The sequence below is a fragment of the Pocillopora damicornis genome, chromosome 3 (assembly GCF_964200805.1).
Source record: "Pocillopora damicornis chromosome 3, jaPocDami1.2, whole genome shotgun sequence".
In the NCBI taxonomy this organism is placed as follows: domain Eukaryota; kingdom Metazoa; phylum Cnidaria; class Anthozoa; order Scleractinia; family Pocilloporidae; genus Pocillopora; species Pocillopora damicornis.
This window is the reverse complement of record NC_142672.1, coordinates 25,387,546-25,410,273: the sequence shown is the minus strand read 5'-3', so window position 1 is coordinate 25,410,273 and position 22,728 is coordinate 25,387,546. Positions and strand designations below refer to the sequence as shown.

Below are 22,728 nucleotides of genomic sequence, written 5' to 3'. Positions count from 1 at the left end.
CAATAATTACATTGTTATCTTACTTCCCTAACCTACATTACTGGTTGCCTTTGTTAGAAAACCTTGGAACAGTCAAGCTCAGTTGCCTCAAACGCTGTCAGAGACTTTTTGTTGACAATACTTTTAGTAGAAATTTCATGCCTTAGACCAACAAATTCAACACCTAATTAATCTTTCTTTTTTCATGATTGTTGTTGCTGCTTTTTTTCAGTTTTTTGCTCTATTTTCATGACTAATTGCTGTAATTTGTTTTCCTGTTTTTATTCTTACAAAACATTTTTGTAAGAGTTCCAATACTTGTGGATCATCCACACACTTTGCAAACATTTGGCATGCAGACAAGACAGAGGTAGTCAATGTACCCTTTGAGGAAAAACACCTTTTATATGACGTCTTCAATTTACTTTATTTGAAACTCTGATCTGAAAATATTTGTCAACAAGACTTGTTAGTAGTGAGAAGTACCAACCAAGTTTCCTTTCATAACTTAATTTCTTAAATGTCCCAATCACTGGATCTCCCAAAAAAATATTACATCCTTTTAGTTTTGGTGCAAATTACAAGTCCTTCTTTATATAAAAATGAAAAATGCTAGTCACACTTCAGTAATAACAGCTCTTAAGTTTACTTGTTGTTCTTCTCTGTCTGTCAGCTATCAACAAAATTGTTTTATACTTCGGGCAGTGCATAACTATTTGTGGACCAGAGTTCCAACGCACCTCTGTAATCGCATATAGCTACTCCTGTCTCTTGTACAAATGTTTCTCCTTTGTAAGACGCACTCTACTCTGTTGTCAATACTGCTTTAAGTTCAGTGGAAACGACTGACTGAGGAATCGAGATGGCGGTGTTGGAACGTGTTGCTGAACGCTTGCTACGGTCAAGCTTTGTAGATTTAGGTACTGGTACACTGGGATCATCTATGTATCTCTTACACTTCCGAATGTGGTATCCTTCTTTTATAAATATGAGGGTAAAAGACGATTTGTAGTAGCATTCAAAACTGTGATTGGCTTGTGTTATTTCTCACCTTTGCCATTAACACAACTCAAGTGAGTTTCGAGTCTTTGTTTCCTCGACAACTTTCGGCCACAAATCGTGCCTTTGTAATACGATCGATTCTTGTCGATTATTTCTACATAGAGTGAGCTCACATCTTTATTTATATCACCAAGCTATCCATCTTCTAGAAGCAGAGAACCGGTCGGAGAAGTCAAAATAAAGTTCGGCGCTTCTCTTAACACTGCAATCGGCAAGCCAGCGGATTCACTTTGCTAGCCAATGACAAGTCCTAAAAGATCCACGTGATCATGCCTGTGATCGGAAACAAAGAAGACTCCATTTGGCGCTCATCTTTGAATGAACTTTTCATCGGTTGATCGCTTTTCTCAACTGTTTTGCTTAATATAACATTTCTAAAGATAGCTTTTATTCTGGTTCAATGGGAAAACGAGAATAGCGTGAGTGTTGTAAAAGAGAAGAAAGTCGTTGGCGCCGTGGAGTTAAAAGTAGGGACAACAGTTGACATATGGACCGGTACAAACAAGGGTCGAGTGGCCATCTGTAAAGCTGCGATTTTGAAAGTTTGTGGTGAGTAAAAATTGCGATATTCGTTGTGATCAAAATCTTATAAAAGAATAGATGTAGCGGGTTGAATTAAGCTTACATAACGCTCGGCGCAACTGAAACTAGAATAATTCTCAGAATCGAATCGGTCACTTGCATGCCGCAGTTTCTTAAGCTTATGCTTTACAATGAAATAAACCTATCAGTAAGGTTTCAAGATTCCTCTAGTCACGTTTGGGAACATTCAAGATTCATAACAAACTTTAGTACATAAAGAAGCCCTCCTTGGTAAAAACAAAATAATGTATTCAGCCCTATTTTAGTAAAATCCATGAGAGAGATGTACTAACTCCAATGTAAAAGTCACTCAATATAACACAGATTTCTCAATTTGAGAATCCAATGAATGCCCTTTTCCTCATAGCCATCTTAAAAGCCTGGTCTGAGCTTTAAACATACATATTTTAATATATATTTTTTTTTTCAAATTCAGATGTCAAGGAATCCAGATACAAAATGGTCAAGGTTCTTGTTGATAACCTCATTCAAGGCCAACTCATTGTGAGTCCAGGAAAAAAAATACAAACAGTACAAACAGCAGCTAAGTTTGCAGTTTAGGATAACTTCATTCTAATTTATTGTTACAGTTATAACAAGATTTTAATCAAAAAATCAATTTTATTTGTCTGTAATTAGCCCCTTCACTCCCAAGAATATAACTATATAAATATAACTTAGGATATTGTATTTTTTGGAAAAGAATCAACAGATTTTATTCACAATTTGTGTCAAACCAAATTTAATGATTGATTAGAACTATTTTATACGAATAGCTATAATTGAGGATTAATCCGTATGAAGTTTTCAAGAAAAGAAAAATAAAACAAATTTCATCCTAATATTACCACACATTGATGTTAATAATTAATCAAAAATATTTTACATGTACGCCTTAATCAAGCTTTTAAATAAATTTCATTGAATACTTGAATTTTAGCTGGGTTTTTTTAATTTAAAGTATTTATTTTATATCATTAGCCTCAAATTTTTGCTTAAAATTCCCAGTAATTCTTAAACATTCCTAAAAATTCCCAAAAATTCCCAGAAATTCCCAGAAATTCCTAGGAATTTTTTAGATTTACAGCTTTTCAGGGAAAGTCATTGGTTCTCTGAGTTGGAATTCCTAGGAATTCCTAGGAATTCCTAGGAATTCCAAGTCCTGTTGGCTATAAACTTGGAATTTCTGGGAATTTCTGGGAATTTCTGGGAATTTCTGGGAATTTCTAGGAATTTCTAGGTTTTTAGAACCAGAGTTGTTATGGTTGGGAATTCCTAGGAATTCCTAGGAATTCCCAGTCCGAATTTACCGTGAAAATTCACACCTTTATTCCTAGGAATTCCTAGGAATTCCTAGGAATAAATTCCTAGGATTTTCCTAGGAATTCCTAGGAATTCCAAAAGCCATTTCGCAAGGGAAGCTTAAACTGTACTCAGATCAAAACATATGATAAAGAATATCAACCTAAGGTGTTGTCCAAAGCTCAGTGCACAGAGGTTGCTTATATAAGTTATTTTTTAGTTTAACATCCTTTTCTTAAAGGCAGCCAGTTCTATATTTAACACTGTTTTGAAACAGGTTGTTATCAAAGCACTAGATAATAATTTTTTATGTGTTTGGATGGTCGACTCAAGTTAAAATGATTTAATATGTTAGGAAAGTACTTTGGAACATTTACTTGTCCACTTTATATTAAGCCTTATCATGCTGACACTGACTTATTTACCATGAGTGATAAAGGAAACGGAACAGTTTGAAGCAAAATTCCAGCATGTATGTCAAACATTGTGATGGTCTGTAACCAGTGACTGATGCTGATTCATTTCTGATGAGTAACAAATAACACAGGACAGTGTACACAGCTTCAACCGTTTCTGCAGCCCAAGCATATGATGGTTTGATTTATTTTATTTTTGATAAGTGAAAAGTAAACAGTACAGTGTGTGTAGAACCATTCCCACAGCCTATGCATATGACTGTCTTTAGTCAGCTAGTCATTACACCTGCTCCAATTAGTCTAAAAGGTTATCTGGTGGAGAATTGGAAACTGATTTTTGAAGGAGAGAACTTGAAAAAAAGCTCTCACAAATGACCCTTAGAACAGTGTTGTGGGAAAGGAAACCTACCAAAAAGCTAAAAATTCACTAGTTGGGGATCACAGTTTCCATTGTTGAGCACTGCTTATTTCACAGTGTCAACCATGAAGATGGAAAAATTGACACCAAAAACAGGCAACAAAAATTGGCATCTACTGGTTGCTTAATGTGTATTAAACAATGAACTGATCTTCTGCATATTGGTAACAGGAATAAAGAGCTGTGAAGTCAGGAAGTGATTCAAAGCATTAACACTTGATGAGGCAATTGATATAATCAGAGCTGGAAAAATATACACCATTGAGCTAAAGAACATAGACTTCAGGAGCTGTAGAAGCACCCTTAAGTATAGTCAAGAATCATAAAAAAAACCCAACTCCATGCAAAAGGTACCAATGCCGAGACTGTGGAAATCCCTCAAAACAATACACATCAATTTTTTGCTGATGGAAAAAATGTACAAGTGTCGCAAAAAGGATTATTTGTTACAATCTGCACAGCCTTTGTTACTAATGGAGGAGATAAAATGACAAGGGAAATTTTTAACTAGGATCTATGTCAAAGAATCTGCCAAGACTTTCAATCAAGTTGAAGAATCAGATGATGAACTATATACTGTATATCCCTTATACTCAGGAGCAGACAGTGATCATACCAAATACCAGATGGAGCCTCAGCTAAGGGAAGGTGAGAGCTGTGAGTGGACAGCAAAACTGTGCAAACAGATTGTAGCTCAGAGGCCAACTGACTAATTATGAAAGATTAAAAAAAGAATTAAAAACAGATCAAGCCTGGAAAACATTGAAGCTATCTTGAAACCCACCAGTAAACTTTTCTCTGTGCATGTATGTGCAAGGTTTAGTGTGAAATTGACACTGCTTAATGGGCTTGAAATTTTGAAAAATCAGCTATAAATTGCTAGGAAATAGAAGAATGAAGTTCTATTTACCTGTAGTAAGGCTACTTCTAACTTTTCTTATATCTTGGTAATACAAAAGAGGGCAACAACAGCTACCTCAATCAAGGCAGCAGGAGATTAAAATGGTTTACTTGAGCATAAGAGCATTTTCTATTCATAAGTTTATTTCTATTTCAATTATACATACAAGATAAACACTCACTTTTCAAGTTGCTTCTCCTGTGAGATGGTAGCAGTTAAGTTGACTCAAACTCTCAGGTACTTGCCGTTGCTGGATTGAATCAATAATACCATCCACCAGATAAACCACAGACCCAGTAGATTGTGCGGCTGATTGTGTTCACAACAATCTACTAGCCAGTGATTAATCTGGTGGACAGCAAAAAATTCAACCAGCTGGTGGAAAAATGACTGTTCTGTGCCAAAATCACTGTAAGTTCTGGCTGTTCAGTCAGTCAAGTATCAGAACACCTGCAGCTGTTGGAATGGAACTTAACCCCAATTCAGAATATTCTGGAACTCAGCTGCAAGGAAGTCAAACACATATGGATCAATTATTATTATTTATATGATAAGCTGAATTATACACACACTTTGATTGGTTCTTATATCAAAATATGGTAAGTTAATCCATGGCACACTCCACTGTGCCTCATGTGCCACTTCTTTGTTCTTTGCACAATTTGACATGAACTATGAAGTATTACTCAACAGACACATGACAACACACACAATCTATTTAGAAAATGGAATAACCATTCAATTTACAATTGAATACGCAAAAATCATTAAAAAGTTATAAGTAAGTTGTTCAGACATTAAATTTTAAAATAATGTAGCTTTTCTTTTTTGCTCCTGAACACATGGGGTGTGCAAGTAAGCAAGAAATGTTGAGAGGAACAAAAGCCCTATAGCACCAATGAAAAAATGTTTCTGTACATCATGAAAATGGTAAAGTAGATGACCAGCTGTTTATTAAGTTCATAATTTACTTATTTATTGAACATTAATGTATATACAGGGTACTCTCTTACAACATGGTGATTCTCTTAAAAATGCATACAAAGACAAAATATCACAAACAAAATTCCAAAGGAAAACATCCATATATATAGTTCATAGAGACAAGGTGCAAAATTGCAATCTGAGCTGGCTGTCAATGCTACTGAAAATTGACTGTCTGCAACTAGAATGTTAATGTTAGTAATGCTAACCGGTATCTATTTAAGACCTTGGAAAAGTTCAATTTTGGAGAATCCTTTATTAGGTGGATACGTCTTTTCTATACTAATATATCCAGCTGCATTATGAATAATGGTGTAGCAACTCCTCTTTTTTCAATCAGAAGAGGGGTTAGACAGGGTGACCCTCTCTCGCCCTATTTATTTATTTTAGCCTTAGAAACCCTCCTTACCGCTATCAAACAGACTCGAAATATAAAAGGTATAACAAAGAAATCAAATGTATCACATTCGCCGATGACTTAACAAACTTTTTACGCGATAAGGAATCTTATGACTCTCTTGGTTCCTTATTGAACACATATGGTGAATGTTCAGGGCTTAAACTAAATAAGGACAAAAAAGAAGCCTACTGGTTAGGAAGTTCCTATCGAAATCACGAAGCTCTCGATATTAATAAGGTGAATGAGCCAATTAAAATACTAGGTATATTTTTCACTTATGATCAGCGTAAAAGCAGAGAGCTTAACTTTGACCTTACTTTAAAGTCAATAAGAAAGTCCTTAAGTTGCTGGCAATGGAGAAACTTAACATTAATTGGTAAAATTCAATTAGTCAAAACATTTGCTATGCCTAAGTTTATGTATCGGGCCTCCTTTATCTCTTTTGATAAGGATATAATTAAAAGCATAAATTCTGTGATATTCAATTTCGTGTGGAGAGGCAAAGACAAAGTCAAAAGACTAGCCTTAATTAGTGAATACGAAGACGGTGGCCTCAAAATGCCTCACCCTGAATCTTTAATTAAAACTCAAAGAATTGTGTGTCTTGCAAGGTATTTAGATGATAATAGTAGTCCGTGGAAAGTTTTCTTGTCTCATTATCTTAAGAATGTAGGAACCAGTTTTCTGCTTCAGTGCAATTTCAATCCATCGCGCCTACCCTGTAAACTACCTTCTTTTTATAAAGAATGTCTTGAAATTTTGTCTGACTTTAATGGCAATCACGATATAATAGCTACAAAACAGGACATTTTAAATGTGACTATCTGGAACAACCAGAACCTCTTGATTAACAAGAAATCAATATACAACAAGAGAATAAAAGAAGCAGGTTTTGTGAAACTTGGAGATACTCTCTCAAATGACTCAAAATTAAAAAGGTGGGACGCTTTTAGAGAGAAAAATCTCTCCTTCGTCAGATTACTTACTCCTACAAGGCATTTTTTCCGCCATTCCGCCTAACTGGAAACAGCTCCTTAACGTTGGAGAGAATAATAACAACCGAATTGACAAAACTGTTTCAGACGATGTTCAAGATATAACTAGAATGACTTCGAAATCAATCTATTCTAGTCAAACGAATCCAGATTTCTCCGACTGCCCAATCTAAGTTTAATTCCGTATATAATATTTCAGGTAATATAGACTGGAAAAATATTTATCTATTGCCGGGTTGAGTCACTCTTGACACCAGAACGAGAGCCTTTCAATAAAAAAAAATTTTAAATCGTATTCTCTACACCAATAAAATCCTATATAAAATGAATTTGGTTCCTTCTCCGATGTGTACCTTTTGTGGAGATCATGAAGAAACTCTTGAGCATCTTCTAATCAGCTGTACCTACACAAAAAACTTTTGGCTCTCGGTTATTTCTTGGTTAAATACTTACAATATGAAAATTGATAAGCTTGATGAGGTAACAATCCTCTTTGGTATTTCCGATAATAACCCTGGGAATTGTTTGCTAAATCACATAATCATTCTTGGAAAATATACCATTTATTCATGTCGTTGTAAAAATATCAAGCCGTCTGTATCCTTACTGAAGGCTAAAACATCTGAAACTTGGAAATTTGAATTTTTGATTGCAAAAAAGAATAAAAAAGAATCTATTCATTATAAAAAATGGGAAAACATGTTATTGTAACTCAATAGATGAGTATCGGGTATTAACAGTTATAGACGCAGTTGTATATACAGTCGTTCTACCAAAAAAGGAATTTGATGTAGAAGTATTTGTACAAATTAGGCTTATATTATTATATAACCACAACATAAATTAAATCTAGCCGACTGTGAATGTAATGTAATGTAATGTAGTATTTCGTAATTAGTGTTAGTGAGTAGCATAAGCGTTAGTGTAATTAACTTTGTATTTGTTTGTATTACTCTAGTATTTGTGCTTTAAGTGAAAATAAAAAAAAATGTTAAAAAAAAAAAATTTAAGGTTTTCTCAATATTCTTCATGCAAACCAGCACTCAGGAATGCAGAAATGAATCCATAATTTATTACTGACACTAACTTCTAACTCTGGTTTTCAGTAAAGAGTCAAGATCTTTAAAACTATTTTGTATTTCAGTTGAATAAAACATTTAACCTTTTCTCTAATCATTGAGACTTAGCAATCAAATCATTGCTTCAAATGGTGATTGAATCCAATTGTTTTATTGACACTTGGCACTCAAGTGAAGAAGTTAATTCTAGACCCTGAGTTAACAATGAAATAAAAAGCAAAGAAACAGAGCATTACAAAGTGGCTCAGATTAGTAACAAGAAGCTTGTAGGCACTGGAAATAATACTGATCTTCACTGTACTCTGACAATTACTTTCAAGTCCACAAAAATCAAGTGGTAAAATAAAATAAACACCATACAGAGCTAAGTAAGACACTGATAGGAGTGAAGAAGTTATAAATTATGCTCCCTTGCATTTGATGTAGAATGAACAAGAACTATTAACAAAAACTGGGCAAAGCAAAGCTGTTTGAAGTGAAGCCATTGAGAGTTAATTCGAACTAAAGGTACAAATAATCTCACCATTATATGATCCAAACTTAGTATATAATCTACAGTGTCATAGCAGTGATACTTCAGAATTATGATTTACAGTGCACAACGTTTGAATCAAGCTTAAGAAACGTTTCTCCTCGCCGAGATTATTTTAATAAATGGTAAATTTAGCTTTAATTGGTAAACCGATGGCGATTAAACGATATACATTACAATCAGCTAAGGCGCCCGTTTGTAACCAGTTGTCGCGTTCTGAATGCCAACCCACGCACGAATGCTTATTTCAGAGCTTTTGTCATTGGTGAACATGCTGTTCTCAAAAACTGGCTCATTCATCTCGTTATTCATACAAAAGCTAATAAGTGCTACTCGCCTATTTTAATTGTGTTGTGTTACAGTAGGATTACCTGTCACAACTACGTCTTGCTCTGACTCGTATGTAGAATTTTTTTATGAGAGACCGGATTCGCTTTTTGTTTCGATATTTGTCGAATCATGGATCAATGTTCACCAAATTGCTCGAAAAAATTGAACGGAAAATTAACTGCAGGATATATATAGTTCAAGTTTGTTTAAAACTCGACGGCGCGTGCAATGAAACTGTTTACATTCCGGTGCGTAAACACTGAAGCGGGCGCCAATCGCAATGAATAGAACAGAACACAATTCACTTTATTGAAAAATATATTTTCCTTCTGATCCTAACCGAAGATGATCGAGGTAGGCTTGAAGTTTTGAAGAAATCATCAACTGCGATGCAAACACCAAATTGTTTACATTCCGCGACGTAAACATCTTAGGGAGCGCTAATTGCAGTGAATAAATTGGTAATTGTGAAGAAGAGCTCCCCAAAAAACCTGTCGGCCGTCTGTCGGCCGACAGACGGCCGACAGTCGGCCGACAGTCGGCCGACAGACGGCCGACAGTCGGCCGACAGACGGCCGACAGTCGGCCGACAGACGGCCGACAGGTTTTGCCTGAAATATAGGCTACCTGTCGGCCGACAGTCGGCCGACAGTCGGCCGACTGTTGGTAATGTGTCGGTAACCTGTCGGTAGCTTGTCGGTAGCTTGTCCGTGAAACGTTAACACAAACCTTAATGTTTTCTCTCGGTTTTCGCTTGAAAACGACATCAAACATGTACGTTGACAATTGACTTTCAAGATTTGGTGGCTCCTAAAGGAGCCGTTTTGTGAGTGGTGAAATATACAAGTTTACTTAGTTTTACAAACAAACGGCTCCTTTAGGAGCCACCAAATAAAAAAAAGTCTTGAACCGACAGAACCAACATGTGTATTGTTCAACATTAGATTAGCGGCGCGCGCCTAAATCAATTATCGCATCACGCATCCAAGTCTAATTATCGAATTGTTACGTATAGTATTTTATTACTTAACATAACGAGTAAAAAGATTCACAGTTGTATCATTTATTACACTTGAAATTGGAAATAGCAAGCCAAACCTGCAAGATAGATTACGATGCTAGCAACAAATACATACATACATACTAAACATACCATAAGAGGCCGCGTTGCATTGTTGGGCGATTTGAACGAAAGTGTTTGTATTGATACGTAGCTTATGATTTTCAGAGTTTTTGGCCGAGTTTTCGATTAAATTATCTTCCTATGCGATTCTTAGATTGTCTGGTGTGTTGTGAATTACGCAAGTGATATATCCTATACGCATCTGATAACATTTTGGAAGAAACGTTTCTTTACATACTACTAACTTTGCCGTCGATCGGTAAGTAGGTGAAGTCTGTCGAGTCATACATCACCATTACGGATTGTTATGTCACGTTAACTGTTCGTTTTTAACACAATTTTTCTTTTTTCTTAACCTTTCGGCCGACTGTCGGCCGACTGTCGGTCAACTGTCGGCCGACAGTCGGCCGACAGTCGGCCGACAGTCGGCCGACAGGTTTTTTGGGGAGCTCTTCTTCACAATTACCAATAAATTGAGAAGCATAGTAGTACTTGTTTCGTTACTCGTTCAATAAAACTCGTGTTTCGATGCCTTGAGTAACTGACATTTTCCTTCCCAGCTGATTCATCAACAAATCAAGCAAACGTACTTCTACTGCTCGTTATCCAAAAAAATCGCGAAGCGACGCGACATGCGTGAGTGTAACATGATAGCTTTTCTCGCAAATAAAATATATTAAAGTTCACATGGCAACCAGGTGGACAATTAGACACAGCTTGATGCTACACTGGTTTGCAGATTTAATGGGTTTGTAAACCCGTGTTACTGAGCCCATTAAGAGAATTTTGAATAGCCACAACGTTAAAGTTGCTCAAAAACTTTTTCAGACTTTGGGGCATATTTTCGCCAAACCTAAGGATCCTGTCACGAAAGAACAACGAACCGACGCCATTTATTCTATTCCTTGCAATGACTGTGACAACGAATACATCGGACAGACCAAACGCCAGTTTGGTACACGGTTAAAAGAGCACCAAAAAGCGGTTTTTCTTTGCAAAAAGGAAAATTCAGCTTTATCAGAGCATACTTGCCCAACCAACCATACAATTGGGTGGGATAATTCTAAAATTATCACCACTAATCGGCGTTACCACCACTGACTACCCTGCGTCGGAGCGTATGAAATTCGTCTGCGCAGTTAACGTCTACGCGAGCGTTACTGTACGTTTAAATTGACGAACTCTAAGCAAGCAGTTATCGATAAATTTATTTCTATAAAGACTGTTTCATCTGGCCGAGATTCTTTTAAGAGATGGTAAATTTAGCTTTAATTTGTAAACCCATGTCGATTAAACGATACGCATTACGTCTAAATTGATGTACTCTATGCAAGCAGCTACCGATGAATTCGAAGTTCGTCGATTTTCGAGGAAAAGTCGCAGATAATTGAAATAAAGCGAATGAACAACCAAACAAAAATGAGATACTAGAAAAAAAAAAGAATTCATACGCACAGCTCCCAATAAATAAACAGGAACATGATGACATATGCAACTTTCACTTTCATAACGAAATAAATATGTAAAAGGTTGCTGATCTTAAATGTTCATAAACAACGATCGTAAATGCCAACCTACAAAAAACCCTTAACCAGCTCTAAACTGTGCAATATTACATTTTCTCAAGTGTTCATGAGTTAGAAATCCTGGACGTCTGTAGCGTTGCAGTCGTGTCTTCCGTTGTGGTTATGTCCTCACACATTATAACCAATAGAATGCAGTTTTACTTCTTCCAATCAAAGTGCGTTGTGATCGTGTCTTCTGCGTGTCACTTCCCAACTAGGGGAGGGATGCAAAGCAAAAGTGTAAAAAGATCGTTAAGATTTCCGCGCTCGAAGTTTGAGAATTTCATGGGCTATCCTTGACACCTTTTGGGACGCTTCGGATTGGTGAAAGAGTAAGATTCTGGTTGCGTTTTTAAGTGCGAGGTATTTGGGAAATTTCCTTCCATACGTTGGAAAGCCTAGGAAGACGAGAATTTGACATTGCCTCATGGCTTTCCTTACTTTTCTGTTGGAGCTAGTACAATAAGGTAAGGTTTTCGTTGCACTTCATGCTAGTATTTTTTAAAATTTTAAATATTACAACCATTCTTCAAAGATCGCGTTCAAGTTTTGTGCTAAATTCCAGTAGATTTCATGTAGCTGCATGATACCTGGATTCATTGAATCCTTCTGTGTCGAGGACTGGCTTTTTTATTTTGTTTGGGACATGCAACACCAGATATTACACGTCGATTAAAAACCAGGACAGCTATCGGTGTTTCAATGATAAAAAACTTGTGATTTTCTTCCAGCCTCAATAATAATAGTAATAATAATAATAATAATAATAATAGCAGTCTCATAGTGTCTACACTGGTGGCTATTATGGGTACAGTGGAAGACATGTATTCATTGTAAATGTATGGGGTTACGCAAAAATTCAGCTAGGATGTATGGTCGATGTTAAACTTCACATATCCTGGAAAGTTAACTTACAAACTGCTTACACATATGATGAAGATCTGGTCTCTTATAAAGGATAGGGTGCTGGCTCCTAACGCTCTGCAGCAAGTAACAGTTGGGTCATCATTCTCTTTGCTCACCCAGAGGGGCACAAATTTGCAGCAAAATTACTCATCACTTAATAATATGTGCTTTTCTATTTAAATCAGTGGCTGACATATGCCACTTTCTTTCTTTTGATCTATTTAGAATAAAGCCCCTTGAACTAAATTATGAGGAATACCACAATGATATGTATTTTGTTACCCCATTTTACATACTTTTTCAATTGTGTGTTACAAACATTAAAATGAAATAAATACTAATTCATGCACAAATGAATACTTAATTCAATACAGACTATTGCCCATTATTAGCGATTATTGCTCCTACACTTGTTAGCAAGAACTTGGTCTTGTTGGAGTTCATTGTGAGTGTCTGGTAATCCATATATCAATGGAGACACTCTCTGCAACTATCTTTGTGAAGAAAATACCAATCCTTTCACCCTTACTCAATATCATTCATACAGGCATGGATGAGAACCAGCAGCAAAGCAAAGTAAACAAAGTGCAGATGAAAGGTATCTGTTGTGCTTGTCCTTGGTGTAAAAATCAGTTTCCTTTGGTTTTGTTAATGATATGAATGAAAAATGCATTTTGTGTAGAGATAAAATTTAGCTCCTAGCCTAAGTTATGGTGAGATGATATGTCACTATCAATTTGGCCACTTTTAAAAGTAAAAGAATAAACTTAGGATAAAACTAAACCACAGCATATCTATACTAAACCCTCAGCCTATTTTTATCAATATTATTATTTTTTCTGGTCTTTACCCAATAGATTCAATCCACTTACAGACATAGATGGTGCCTTTAAATTTTACCTTTATTCCTAGGGTAAGACACATGTAGAAAGCAATATTTCGCAAAACAACAACATTATGTATGCAAATTTTAAATTTTTCCAATTTTTTCTGCTTGACTTTTTGAGTGGTTCCAGGATCTTCTTGTGCAAAGAGTTCTAGGTGAATGTACCAGTCACCATGTTTTTTGGTATGATGGTTTACATTGATTGCTGTGCTCTACATTCATCATTGAAGTACCAATTAATTCCTTTGCCATCAGTAATTGCTTTAAATATACTGTGTCAGAAATCACAGCACTGTTCCCCAAACTTAATGTTGTCCAGGGCACAATTTCATATTTTTGAGCAAGGCAAAGGTAAAAATCAAACAAGACCACGCAGACATCATCTATGAGACAACATTACTATGTATATAATGTTTATATAGTTCGTTATGTAAAAGCTACTCTATTCATTAAATCAGTGTCAACACTCTCCCTCACTCTCTCTTGTAGCAGATATAATTTTTAGCCAACTTGAGAAATAGTGGCCTAAAATGGACATCCAAACTTTTAAATTTCCAGGGAAAGGTTCCCCAGACTTTGCTATCCAAGTGGGAATAAATGGCTGCCACACTCATTTTTGTCCCTCCCAGCTGCTCAAATGTTTTCCCTCCTTTCCACAATCTTACCAAAGCCCCTATATGTGTAGTAATAAAAACATTGAAGTGCAGTGTGCTATCTCAGTAAGAGATGATAATCATGCACACTTTTAAGTGAGTCATCCTAGCAGATGTTTGGCGAGGTATTACATTCTGTGCTCAAAATCTAGTTCACATAGACCTGGGGAAAAAGAATAGGGTGTAATAGTCAGGTTGGTGAATTGCTTCAAGCTTTAGTTTGATACCACTACTCATTTGGTCATCTATCTTGCTGGTAATCTTTCTGGTTATTTGGGTTTTTTATGGAACCTCTTCCCATCAAGAAGAAGCATGGTATGTGTTTGAAAGTTGATAGAAAAGAAAAGTTTAAAAAAAAAAAAAAAAACGGAAATAGGGGAGGAAAAGGATGGTACCAAAGACAGTGGTACATTTTTTTTTGCAGGAGGTAGTTTTTTTATTTTTGAATTAGGGTTCTAGCCTAAGTATGTTTAAGTTTCTACACTTGTTTATTATTGTGATTTCTTGCTTTAGGAAGTGAGGTAGAATTGTTTGAATTTGTTTTTTCATTACAGCCACTTGAGTCTGTAAATGGAAAGAAAACACTGAAAAATGGTGGTAAGGAACACATTGCTTGCACTATAAAGTACTGAAAGTAATTTGTAACTCTCCACATTTGTTTTTTTACAATTGATATGCTTTGCACAGCTGTTGTGTGATAAGTGAAGAATTAGTTAACTGTATCTCAAAAATTAAATCAATTTAAACTGCAGCGAAAGCTATTACTTTTATAGTTATAAAAGTATTAAAGGTAACCTCTCTAAGAACCTTCCCTAGTGTCTGTGTTATAGAGGTATCCACTAAATATAGGTTAATTTATTAGGAAATGTGGGAAGAATAGTATGCAACTGAATGATGCAAGTTTCAGCCAGTTGAGGGTTCTTACATTTTTTATTGTGGTGCTAATGGTGTCTCAGTCAATTGCTAACTTAGTATTTAAGTACTAGTTGTGGTTGTTGATTATTTGACTTTCCCTAAATGTTTTTTATTGGTGGAGCCAAAAGAAAAAGTTTGTGAGGCCATGCTTTAAAAAAATGACAGGAAGGCCTTAAAAGCTTACTTAGATCTTTATGAAGATGGAGGGTTATTTTATTGGCAGTTACATGTAAAGATAGGTTGCCAGGGCCACTTACTAGGAGTAGATTTATAAGTTAAAAATACTACATTTGAGCTCAAATTTTACTCAGACATTATTCAGGTATGATGGAAATTTAAAAGCACATTCTTGTCTCATTCATAAGCAATGCTATATACTCCACAGGTGTCAAATTTATTAAATTTTGTGGTCAGAATTACTGTTGGCCTTGATATTTTTAACATAATGTAACATCTAACATTATATAACATTGTTTTTAACAAACAGTAAAATTTTTTGGTTTTGATCTGAGCAATTAAAAACATTGTCTTGTTTCCAAGGTTTCCAAGGAAGGTTTCTTCACTTCATGCCTGGGTCCTTATGTATATTATTCTGTTTTACAGAAAATAACAGTCAACTTGAGCAGGAAAACTCCAATCAGCCTAGAGGGGCCAGAAAATAATTGTGCTTAGAAATAACAGTTACCTCCAGCTGGAAAACAAAAATGACAGAACAGCTTGCAGGGGCTGGAAAATACAAGTAAGTACTGTAAAAGAATATTTATTCCTTGCTGGTAATCTCAGAACAGCTGTGTAGGGCTGGAAATTAACAGTACTGGAATACAACAGTTAACTCCTGCTGAGAAACTGAGAACAGCTAAGAGGGGCTGGAAAATAACAGTGCTGGAATACAAGAGTTATCCACTGCTGGAATTCAGAAACAGGAAACTTTTAAATGCTATGCTACAATACGCTGAGCATGCAATAATATCTTCCATTGCCTCAACTCCAGTTACTTGTAGAAAGGTCATCTCTGAACCATTAAATAGGATCTGCTTTACTAGTTATGTACAGTTTGCAATACATTAATGAAAGAAAAAATCTTAACCCTTTAACCCTAAGAGTGGCCAGCCTCTAATTTCTCATTACAAAATCACCCCTGATATCACCCCACATCCCACATGAATCAAGGAAATGACCAACAACTTATAATGCTCTTCATTTTTAAACAAATTCTCCTTGTCAACAGTTCAGGAAATGTATAGAGAACGGTACGGAGAATATGCCTACTGATGTTAGGGTATGAAGGGTTAATCAATGAGTGTATGTTAAAGGTAGCAATCATAGATAGCTAGTACTTATTTACAAATACTATATTTTGTTTAGCAGATTGTAGCTTCAATGGATGCCAGAAATATGTTGATGAAAAACTGGCAGATACTGTTTTGTGCATTATGCTGGTGAAGACAGCAGTGCAAGAATAGGTGAAGATGGAATCAAGAAATGCAAAACAGGAGTGAGTCCATTTAGTGCTGGAAAAACCATGGAAGAGGTTTCTGCTGGTTTTGGTGTTGCTTTTCCTGGTGAGTATGAATCAGGAGATTTTGAGGAAGATTATGAAGATATTAATGATGATTTATTTGTTCTCCCCCCTCCTCTTTCACCATTAGACATTCAACTACTGGACAAAGACACAGCTGTCAAATGAAAACAATATTCAAGGTAGTTAATAATTATGTTGACCATTTTCACTATTTGTCTCTTTGTTTTTGTAAGATGAGTTTTTTGCTACATTGTTCCATAATTATTGATCTCTATAAACCTTGTTTGTTTTTTGTTATTTGCTAATGAAAGCATTGTGTGCTTTTTTATAGCCAGTGAACCAGATGATGAAGATTTTGTCCTGTTTTAGCTCCTCAAGCCTCCCAAAGATGCTTCTTATGAGGTATGCAGAATTTGTGAGTGATTTATAGTTTTCTTCTGTTTAGTTTTTCTCTTACTTTATTATTATTATTATTATTATTATTATTATTATTATTAATTAAAACTATGCATAGATGTTCTTGTAACATGCTAAGTAGTTTAGGAGAATATCATCATTATTATTATTTTATACTATGCAGAGATGTTCTTGTAACATGCTAAGTAGTTTAGGGGAATATTATTATTATTACTATTATTACAATTATAATTACTATTGCTTTTGTTTTATGTGTCCTTTGATGACCAGTTTTGGATGTTTTTTAGTGCCTTATGTCTGCAATAAATTTTAAGGGAAATTATTATAAATACATCTATTGATTGATGTTCCTTCTTTGATTGCTAAATTTGTTTGTTGGGTTAACAGAAGGATGAGGTTGTTTTTATTGTCCTTTGAGTTAATTCATAGCATATTATCATTAACATACTGATACTCAAGGTTAGTGGTACTTCATTAGCAAAGAAGTCCAACCAACCCAATGAAAGTAGGCCAAATGTACATTTTAATACCAATTTGGTAAAGACAGTCTTTCATTAGGTGAGTGTCATTAAAGTTTCTTTTCTAATGGAGACTGATTTTCTTCACAGATTCCAACCCTACAGATTCTCTATTTGAAAGAAGGAAGGAAGGAAGGTATTCCAAGGCCTTAATGCCATCACTGAGCAATATCTTTTCAAACTAAGGAAGGAGAAAGGGATAAATGTTCCAAGAGGGTGTTACCATGCAGTGATGACAACAGAAAAAAGGTTAATTTTGATTAATGGAGGCAGGTAAGGATGGGTAGGTTGAGACAAAGATTTTTCATTACAAGTGGGATAGAGCCTTGGAATTTTGGACCAAGGAGACCACAGAACTGATGTGGCAAGTATCTTAAAGCAAGTTGATAGTGATGGATGGGTCTTATTGAGCATTACAAAACAGCATCATTATGGAATGTGGAGAGACTGGAAATGGACTTTTTGTAATTTTAAATAAAATCAGTAAAGGAAAGCTATTTGGCACAGTGTAATACTAATAATTAAATACCTAACAGGTCATGCGTTCACTCTAACAGTTTCAATTGGGTTTTGAAGCATGCCTAATTCAAGTTATATCCAAAATTCCGCAGCTCCAAATTGTGAATAGTACCTAGACATGGCCAGAGAACATCAATAGAGAATGTGACCTCTTAAGCATGTTCACATCAGACCCATGAATTTGTCCACAAAACCTCCTTTGGAGTTGTTTAGTTCCAGAGTTTCATATCCGGTGCATTTCCAGAGCAGTAAAATTTTAAAAAATGACACAAACATTTAAATTGCAAAGAATTTATTTGAAATTTTTATGTTTACAGCAACTCATATAAAAAGGAAATCTTACCAACCATTATGAGTGAATGGGTGAATAAAATAGCCTTGACTCCTCGATCTGGTGTCAACTGCTTTATTTTATTCAAAAGTATATAAGGGCAAATTTGAAGGACAGAGTTACTTTCTGTAATCTGTCAAATAGTATTGAACAGTTAGAGCCAAATAGTTGCAAGTGAGTAAAAGGATAGAATGGATTTATTGTATATTAGTGCAGTGTAGTCTACTTTATATTTCACAAATTCCAAAAAATCAGTATTTTACCTGAAGTTATTTACTTGAATTATTTGTACTGAAGATGTTTATTTCCATGGAGTGTTGCATGTTCAAGTACAACTGAAGGAGTTTTTTTTTAACTACCCATTTGTTTGTTAGATGAGCAATTTAAGCCTGAATTTTGAGTTAGATTAATTACGGTTTGCACATGTGGTTAGAAAAAATATTTAGCACCAATCACTCCTGCTTAAATGACACAAAAAAAGTGTTTATTTGTTCCAAACACTTACAGTGTATCCTATTTATCAAGATGATTTTATCAACAAAAGATATCATAGCAGGAAAAAGGTCACCAAAATTTATATGAAACATTAAAAAAGGAACAACTAGAGTGATTTTACTCAAACCATGAAACAGTATGTAAACAAACCTGTATGACACCAGCATGCATGTTTGATTGTTGGTTCTCCCCATGTTGTGTGTAGAAAACATGACATAAACCAAAAATTTTGTAATGCACAGTAGTTTATGACCAATTTCACCGGTTGGATAAAATCACTCTTCATATTCATCTACAATATCTTTTTGAGAAAGAAACTGTAACAAAGCCTTGACTTAGTATTAGCATGAATAATAGTTATTGCTCAATTGTCTTCTTTCGTGATGCATGTTAATAGTGACAAGAAAGTAATGCTTGTTAATATTGTCATCTGTTAAAAATTTGATTAAATCTGAATTAATTAAGTTTTCTTTTCTTTTCTTTTCTCGTATAAGCATACTGCTTTTTGGGCAGATGTCTCTCTGGAATGAGATCCTTTTGGAATGGCTTCCTTTGCACTCGACTCTTTAAATATTCTGTTACAATGTTTTATCTGACAGTGCATAGAACCCGTAGTCCTCTATGTATATGTACACTTTGCTTGTCAAGCAAAGATAAATCAATAGTTTGCCGTCAATATATGCACATGCATCTATATATACAGCGACTTATGGGAAAATTTCCATTTGTCTGAAAACTTTTTTTTAACGCTAAATTGACTTAAATTCCAAGGGTGTGAGTAATATACAGACCGGTCTCAACAATAAGAACATCACAGTGGTGAAACATAGCATCAAAACTTGCAGACTGATAAATATTTCATAGGGAAGGCTACATTCTCTTTCCCAGCGATAAAAATCTCCTCAGGCTCGGTGATATTTGTTCAATAATCTCTAGGCTTTGTGCTGGGATTCTGCAATGTACCGCTAAAATTATTGACTTCACCCGAGGGTAACCTTCCGACACCTACCCCCATCCCAACATTCTTTTACGCGAATAAAGGGTGCAATTCCGGCGATCTAACTTACAAATGCGGTATATCTGTTCATTCCCATGCATTTCCATGTTTTAAGCGCATTCAAAAATCAAAACAATCAAATAGCTCGTACCCTGCATATGTAATGTATTCCAACTTGACATATCCAATATTAACCGCTATTTCCCATTTTTCATTGAATTTTTACAATTTATCCAGCAAGTAGAATATATCCCAACATGCCAAATCCAATCTTCACCCTAATTTTCCATTTTCTGAACCAACCTACGAGTGGATAATATCATAACTTTTCCATATCCAATCTTTATTCCGATTTGTTCAAATAACTCTAGAAAAACGGGGTAAACCGTGACAATTCTTTCCACGAGTGGTTAATATCATGACTTGCAATGTCCAATCTGTCCCTGATTTTCCATTCGTTCAACGAATTCTAGAAAACGGGATAAGTTTTGACAATTCATCATGCAAGTGGAATATAACCTAAGTTGTGATGTCAAATCTTTACCCAGATTTTCCTTTGTTTTAATAGATTAGTTCTAGAAAAAGGGGGTAAACTCTGAGAATTCATAATACCCTTAGCTCACATATGCTATCTTTACTCCGAGTTTCCAATTTTGCCAAATCAAATCTTTAGCCCTAATTTTCCATTTTTTTCGTTTATTAGAGACAAGTAAGGTAAAATCTGACAATTAATCCCACATGTGGGATACATCCTAGCTTTTCATAATCAATCTTCACCCCGATTTTCCGTTTGTTGAGTCAATTCTGGAAAAACGGGGTAAAATCTGAGTACTCATCCCGTCAATGGAATACATCCTAACTTGTCATATTCAATCGTTGTCCCGGTTTTTTGCATTTTTCCAAGAATTCTGTAAAAATGGGGTAAAATCAGACAATTCATCCTACAAGTGAAACATATCCCAACTTGTGGTTTGTAATCTTTACCCGATTTTCCATTATTTTCAGAGAATTCTAGAAAAAAAATTCATCTCATAAAAAGAATATATCCCAACATGCCAAATGAATTTTTCAATGAATTCTGAAAACGGGCTAAATTGTGTCCATTTGTCTTAAAATTGGAATAAATTATAACTCGGAACATCCCTCATTTTCGGTTTTTTTCTAATTAATTCCAGAAAATCGGTGTGAATTCTGAGAATTCATCCCGTATGTGGAATGCATTCTAAGTTTCCATATCCAGTCTTCAACCCGATCTTCCATTTTTATTTCAATGAGTTCCAGAAAAACGGGGTAAGTTATGAGAATTCATACCGTAAGTGGAATATATCCTAAGTTGTCATATTCAATCTTTGCCCCGATTTTCCATTTTTTGACGAATTGATTCCAAAAAAACAGGGTAAACTCTGAGAATTCATGCTACAAGTGGATATTACCCGAAGTTCCCGAATGCCATCTTTGCTCAGATTTTCCATTTTTTTCGTGAATTCTAGAGAAGCGGGACAATTTCTAAGAATTCATCCCGCAAGTGGAATATAACCTACTTTGTCATGTCAAATCTTTCCTGATTTTCCATTTTTTAGTGAATTAATTCCAGAAAAACAGGGTAAACTCTGAGAATTCATGCTACAAGTGGATAGAACCTGTAGTTCCCATATGCCATCTTTACTCTGATTTTTCAATTTTTTTTCAAGGAATTATAGAAAAACGGGGCATATTTTAGTAAATTATCCTCCAACTGGAACATGTCCCATTGACCTGCCACATCTAATCTAGTTTACCCCGATTTTCCATTTTTTTCAATGATTATAGAAAAACGGGATTCATTCTGAAAAGTCATCCTCCAAGTAGAATTTATCCTACTGACTTGCCTTCCATTTTTTTTTAATAAATTCTAGCAAAACGGGGTAAATTCTGAGAGAACATGCTACAAGTAGATAACACCTTTAGTTCCCATATGCCATCTTTACCTCAATTTTCCATTTCTTTTTTCGGCGATAAATTCTACGATTAGCACTAATCGTTAGCCCCCAAAATAAGGCAACGCACAATAACTTAATATGTATTTAGACGTTTTCCGTCTATAACGCCCGCTTTCAGTTATTATTAACTTCCATGGAAATTAAAAACTTAGGCACACCAACGTGCTATGTAATATACTGTTCCCCGTTAATTGTAGTCATTCTCTAAAGAAGTCTTAATTAGAGACGAAACGCGTCGGAAATAAACGAGGAGCTTACAATTACAAGAAGAGTTTCTTTGTGCGGCTCGCTAGTCTTACTTAAAAATGAAAAAAAAGAGGAAAAAATACAAATTTTATAAAAAAGTTTCTTTTCTCAATGAATTCTAGAAAAGCGGGATGAATTCTGAGAATTCGTCCTTCAAGTGGAATAAATCCTAGGTTGCCAAATCCAATCTTTAATCCGATTTTGCATTTTTTTCTTCTTTTTTTTCAATGAATTCTAGAATTGCGGGGTAAATTTTGAGAATTTGGCCCGCAAGTAGCTAATACCGTAAGTTCCCATATGCCATCTTCACCCCAATTTTCCATTTGATCAGTGAATTTTAGAAAAAAAGAGGTAAATTGTGGATAATACCCGAAGTTCCCATATGCTATCTTTACCCCGATTTCCCATTTTTTTTTCTGAAAATTCTATAGAATAACGGGGTAAAATCTGAGAATTCTTCCTTCAAATGGAATAGATCCTAGGTTGTCATATCCAATCTTCAACCTGATTTTCAATGCTTTTTTCTCATCGAATTCTAGATATATGAAACGGGATAAATTCTGCGAGTTCATCCCGCAAGTGATAGCAATATGCTAAGTTCCCATATGCCATCTTTACCCCGATTTTCCATTTGATCAGTGAATTCGAGAAAAACGGGGTAAATTCTAAGCATTCA

At 35.2% G+C, this 22,728-nt stretch overlaps 2 protein-coding genes and 1 long non-coding RNA gene across 11 annotated transcripts in view; 1 reads left to right on the top strand and 2 right to left on the bottom strand.

Annotated features, from left to right (window-relative positions):
• LOC149049034 (uncharacterized) overlaps window positions 1-22,728 on the bottom strand; it is a 128,714-nt gene that overhangs the window by 77,073 nt on the left and 28,913 nt on the right.
• Window positions 1-22,728, bottom strand: part of LOC149049038 (uncharacterized) — a 31,710-nt gene that overhangs the window by 7,354 nt on the left and 1,628 nt on the right. The window contains exon 2 of the mRNA XM_089202347.1: window positions 4,842-5,163. The gene's annotated coding sequence lies outside the window, so the exon portion shown is untranslated. The remainder of the gene's footprint in view (window positions 1-4,841; window positions 5,164-22,728) is intronic.
• LOC149049039 (uncharacterized) lies at window positions 11,754-19,289 on the top strand. 9 transcript variants are annotated; one of them, XR_016185187.1, is made up of 9 exons: window positions 11,760-12,135; window positions 13,122-13,172; window positions 13,432-13,487; window positions 14,668-14,710; window positions 15,632-15,767; window positions 16,394-16,590; window positions 16,678-16,729; window positions 16,882-16,965; window positions 17,576-19,289. It is a non-coding gene; the product is annotated as an uncharacterized LOC149049039 (long non-coding RNA). The 9 variants fall into 9 exon arrangements; XR_016185183.1 differs by having other exon boundaries at window positions 15,569-15,767; window positions 16,882-16,952; XR_016185188.1 differs by having other exon boundaries at window positions 15,569-15,767.